Below are 6,000 nucleotides of genomic sequence, written 5' to 3'. Positions count from 1 at the left end.
AATTTTTATTTTAGCTAGGTAGCAGTGGTGCATGCCTTTAATCCCAGCGCATGGGAGGCAGAAGCAGGTGGATCTCTGTGAGTTCAAGACTAGCCTGATCTATAGAGCGAGTTCCAGAACAGCCAGAGCTACATGCAGGCAAAACGCTCACACACATAAACAAACCTAAAAATATTTTTAAAAGGAAAAGTCCTCTTGAGTTACCAATGAATGGCTTCCCAAGTCCTTAACCTCTCCAAACACTGTGGAGGAAATGACAGCAGCCTGCATTTGGTTAAGGAACATTTGCACTGCTCCTACAAGGTCCTTAGGCTAAGGAAACATAAACACAACCAAATCATAGTGGCAGCATTTGGAGCTCAGGGTTCCTAGGGATGTGAGAACCATAGTAGATGACTACGATTCCCCTTCAGCATTGAACAGAGGCATGGAGAGGCCTCTTCTTTCCCATAGTTTGCCCCTTCTGGCCTTATTTAAACTTTCCCTCATCTTGTCAGTCTGAGCCACACAAAGTCCAGCTCATAAGATCCAGCTCAGATATTCCGGAAGGGTCTGTCTTCCATAGTTATGCTGTCTCCCTCCCTCAAAGCCCCAACACCCAACTCCTGTCCATCATGATGGTCCGCTGTGAGGCCTCACCTAACTGCCTCCTTCATTATCTTTGCACAACATTTGATCTTTGGTTAATGCTGATACCATCAGCGTTTCCCAAACAGGAAGAGGTGGTGTGCCCATAGAGAAAAGTCACCGCAGTTAGTGACTGAGAAGACCAGGAACAAGAGGAGATGGCTTCAGGGTTTGAGACCAACCTTGTGGTGATATTGTGTTCCCAAGGAACACAATATCGTGCACCCTAATAAATTTATCTGGGGTCAGAGAACAGAACAGCCACTAGACAGATATAGAGGCCATAAAATGGTGGCAATCACACCTTTAATCCTAGCCTTCTGGAGGCAGAGATCCATCTGGATCTCTGTTAAGTTCAAAGTCACACTGGAAACAGCCAGGCATGGTGACTCACGCCTTTAATCCCAGGAAGTGATGGCAGGAAGCAGAAAGGTACATAAGGTGTGAGGACCAGGAACTAGAGTGGTTAAGCTTTTAGGCTTTTAGCAGCAGTTCAGCTGAGATTCATTCTGGATGAGGACTCAGAGGCTTCCAGTCTGAGGAAACAGGATCAACTGAGGAATTGGCGAGGTGAGGTGGCTGTGGCTTGTTCTGTTTCTCTGATCTTCCAGCATTCACCCCAATACCTGGCTCAGGTTTGTTTTTATTAATAAGGCTGTCTGTGTTTCGTGTTACACAACCTCATTCTCCAGCTGGCTAGAGAAGAGTAACCCTCTGGGATGGACCCTGTGGTAATGGTGTCCCTCATCCTCCCGAAACCCCGGGGTCTTTACGCTAACCTCAAACCTTCCCAAAGTTGGCATCATGCAGTACCAGTGCGGGTGGTGACCTCGCCTCTTTCTGGTTTGGATTTTTGGTTCTTCAACTTTTTATTCCAAATGAGGGAAATGAAACTACCGAAGAGTCTCCTGCAGCAGCCAGTTGACGTGGGGCAAGAGGACAATTCCCAGTGAAGGCCTCAAAGGAAATCCCCTCCCTGTCATGTGCGGAGGCTGGAAGAAGTAGAGCATGCATCAACCCACTGCTTGGCCAGGCCCAGACACCAAGATGAAAGGCCAGGATAGGAAGGTTGCCCTATCTGTGGTGAGGGGAAGAGAACCCATGGCAGGTAGAAAATGCCAGAGGTGAAGCAAATGGACAGTCTCTGGACCCCAGGTGACCTTCTAGGCCTAATTCTTGCCACTCCATGGCTGGGTCACAAGCACTGTCTCCTCTTTCCCATGGACACCTCCGCAGGAGGAGGAAGCTGGGCCTTTTTCTCCCACCTGCTCCTACCCAGATGTGTGACCCTTCAGTCTCCTGACCCTGGACCTGAAGAGTATCTGGTTATCGGTAAACAAAACCAGTGCCTTTTGATTTCTGTGGGAGACTGAGTGGCCCACAATTGACAAGCTATTAGGAAGCTTAGTTTAAGAAATAGAAATAGGCCGGGCGGTGGTGGCGCACGCCTTTAATCCCAGCACTCGGGAGGCAGAGCCAGGCGGATATCTGTGAGTTCGAGGCCAGCCTGGACTACCAAGTGAGTTCCAGGAAAGGCGCAAAGCTACACAGAGAAACCCTGTCTCGAAAAACAAAAAAAAAAAAAAAAAAAAAAAAAGAAATAGAAATAGAACCAGAGGTGGTGGCAGTCACCTTTAAAGTCACCTTTAATTCCAACATTTGGCAGACAGAGGCAGGAGGATAGCTTTGAGTTTGAGGCCAGCCTGGTCTACATAGTGAGTTTCAGGATAGCCAGGGTTATGTAGAAAGACTTTGTCTCAAATTAAAAAAAAAAAAAAAGAAAGAAAGAAAGAAAAGAAGCTAGGCAGTAGTGGCACACACCTTTAATCCTCACACTAGGGAGGCAAAGGCAGGTGGATCTCTGAGTTTGAGGCCAGCCTGAACTACTGAAAGAGACCCACAGAGAAATCCTGTCTCAAAAAAAGGAAACTTGTTTTAGTTATTTGTCTATTGCTGTGACAAAACACCATGGCCAAGGCCAATTATAAAAGACAGGGTTTAATTGGGCATGTAGTTTCAGAGGGTTAGAGTCCATGATGGCAGAGCAAAGGCTTGGAGGCAGAAACATCTCGGAGCTTACACCTTATGGCTTGAGTCTTTTGAAGCCTCAAAGCCCGCCCCTAGTAACATACTTCCTCCAGCAAAGCTACACCTCCTAATCCTTCACAAACAGCAGCCAACTAGAGACCAAGCATTATACAAGACTCTTCCTGGGGAGACGCAACACACACATCTACTCACTCCAGAAAGGGAGCCCACGACAGACCAAAGTATGGATACCATCAAAGCCCAACTCGGTGAACCACGAGTTGTTTTAGGGTGTCGTCTTAGCTGATGTTCTATTGCTGTCAAAGAGACACTGGGACCAACGTAACTCTTACAAAAGAAGGCATTCAACTGGGGGATTACTTATAATTTCAGAGGTCAGTCTATTATCATCATGACAGGAAGCATGGCAAGCTGGAGAAGTAGCTAAGAGCTATATCCTGATCCGAAGGCAAGCAGGCAGGCAGAGAGACTCTGGGCCTGGCATAGCCTGGTGTAGACTTTTGAAACCTCAAAGCCCACCCCCAATGACACACTTCTTTCAATAAGGCCACACCTACTCCAACAAGGCCACAACTCCTAACCCTTTTAATCCTTCTCAGTTCCACATCCTGGTGATTAAGCGTTCAAATATATGAGTCTGTAGGGGCCATTTTCATTCAAACCACTGCAAGCCACAAACCACTGCAGGAATATGGGTGAGGGGTTTCTTACAGGAGCAGAAATGACTCAAAGACAAGCGTGTCACCAAAGACCACCCCAGAATGGGTAACAGCTCACAAACGCTGGGAACCTGGAGCATACAGCATGGCCTGCATGCAGGCAGCTCCACAGGTGGGACAGTGTCCTTTCCAAGTGCCTCAGTTGGTCTAACCTTCTTCCGGGCAGCTCAGCTGGTTTCTGCTCCTCCCAGGCAGCTGGTCTAGTCTGAGAGTGACCCTCGGGAGTCTTTATTGCTTACTCTGGTAGGGAGCAGCCTAGTGAATCTGGTCAGTTTCAGGGACCTCCTGAAACTGTTTTGAGCGGCTTACTTTCTGGTTTAAGGAGCTTCCCTGCAGGATAGAGTACTTTGCTCTCAGAGGAAGCTGCCTCACAACACCAAGTGTTCAAATGTAAGAGCCTATGGGGGTCACGCTCATCTAACCATCACAACCCGACAACAACCCTCAGAAGTCAATAACTGGAGAATCATGGACAAGATAGATAGATTGATTGATTGCCAATCTCGCTCTCTTCTTTCCTTTCCCCCTTTCTTCTTTGAACAAATGTTTACCGAGCCTCTTTATGCACACTAGCCTGTATGGTTTTTGGTATAGCAAGTGGTTGTTACCCTCAAAACTTGACAGTGTGACTGGGGAAACAAGACCTAATTCCAAACAGATAAATCACAACATAAGCTCTGTCGTGAGGCTGGAGGGAGCTGTATACAATGTGTACAGAAGAAGAGGTTTCTGAGGCAGGGAAAAGCTTCCTGAAGGAAGGAGCCCCAGCCATGCCTTTAGACGCTTGCCTCAGACCACACAGGAGTGTACAAGCACTGTTTGACAGTGTGAGGGTTAATATTGACCGTCAGCTTGACAGGATCCAGCAGAAGAGACACACTTCATGCTTGTGAAGGATTAACTCGATTAGATGGGGGTGGGAAGACCTGCCCGAGCTGTGAATGGCACCATTCACGTTCACCATTCAATGGGTCCTCTGCTGGGTAAAATGAAGAAATCGGGGTGAGCACTAACATTCGCCTTCCTCTTTCTTCCTGACTACAGGTGCAATGTGACCCACACTGTCCTCGGCTCATACCGCCATGACTTCCGCACTATGATGGAGCTTGGAACTGTGAACCCAAATACCTTTCGTTCTTTAAATTGCTTGGGTCAGATATCGCCATGGCAACAAGACAAGATGCTAATAATCTAACACACAGCCTGCACTGTTCAACAGGAGCCAGACCAAACCCCATAGGCCAAGAAAGAGGCACACAGCTCTGCTGAGAGGGGTATGCCTGGCCAGTGGCAGCGGGACCACTCTGGGTTGTGTTGGAGACCAAGGACTGTGATCTCTGGGCTGTGGGAGGGAGCCTAGAGCATCCAGATGAGCAGGAGAATCCTGGCTGGACACTCAGACTTTCAGCCCTGCTGGCATGAGAAGTGTCCTGTTTTCAGCTTTACCTTAGTGTCCCCTGCAAGTCTTTGGGTCCTTCTGCTGCTACTATAGGAGAGAGCAATCTGTGCTATTTTCCAGCTGATTGCCTTGGTTCTCCACAAACTTTAAGACCTCCAGTTTTTAAGTTTCCTTGAAAGAAATCTTGCAGAGAACTCCAATGTATAAAGCATATACAAGTAGATGACTTGGGGGTGGGGGGCACATGTAAAACTCCAGTGCTCAGGAAGGGACCGTAGGAAGATCAAGTCAGGGCCTGCTATGACTATGTAGTGACTTCCAGGCCAACCTAGACTAAAATGAATCCCTGTCTTAAAAGAAAAGTAGCCAGGCGGTGGTGGCACATACCACCCAGCACTTGGGAGGCAAAGGCAGGCAGATCTCTGTGAGTTCAAAGCCAGCCTGATCTACAAAGGGAGTTAGTTCCAGGACAGCCAGGGTTGCACACAGGGAAACCTTGTCTCGAAAGAGAGAGAGAGAGAGAGAGAGAGAGAGAGAGAGAGAGAGAGAGAGAGAGAGAGAGAGAGAAGTGGATATGGATGTTAGAACTCAGACATTAATGATTCTTAAACCAGCTGAATCTGGATTTAAAATTGGTCAGGTAAAGGGTACAATGGTAAGTCATAAAAACCCTAAGGAAGGAATGAACGGGTCCCACACATTTTTAGGACCGTGCCCCATGAAGGATAGGTTAGAGTCTGACTTGGAGATGAACAAGGTTTAGTTTTGTGTTGGCCATCTCCTGCTAGGCATGGGGCCTGCCCTTAAGTGTGGTTTGTATACCCAGTGAGACACCCTTGGAGAAACTAACTTTTCCTTTGTGAGTGGTTGGGGATGGGCGCGCATGTCCACTTCTCCATCTCAGCCCTGAGACCAGGTGTGGGTTGGATCTGCGCAAGCCCTAGGCACACTGCTACCACTGGCAGAGAACTTTCTACAGAGCAAATCAAACAACCGACCCATACTCAATAGAGCCGAGAAGTTCACGGTACTGACAGTCTACAGTGCAAGCTCCATTAAAAACAAACCCTTTCCCCTCTGTGTCTTCCTATGTCCTTGCTTACTTGTTTGCGGCAGGGCAGCATGAGCCCCAGGGCAGCCCCAAACTTGCTGTTTAGGACAGGACAATCTTACACTCTGGTCCTCTTGCCTCAGCCTCTCCAGGGT

The sequence above is a fragment of the Peromyscus californicus genome, unplaced genomic scaffold (assembly GCF_007827085.1).
Source record: "Peromyscus californicus insignis strain IS unplaced genomic scaffold, ASM782708v3 Scaffold_16__1_contigs__length_79575227, whole genome shotgun sequence".
NCBI classification, from domain to species: Eukaryota; Metazoa; Chordata; class Mammalia; order Rodentia; family Cricetidae; genus Peromyscus; species Peromyscus californicus.
Note: the sequence above shows the minus strand (reverse complement) of the source record.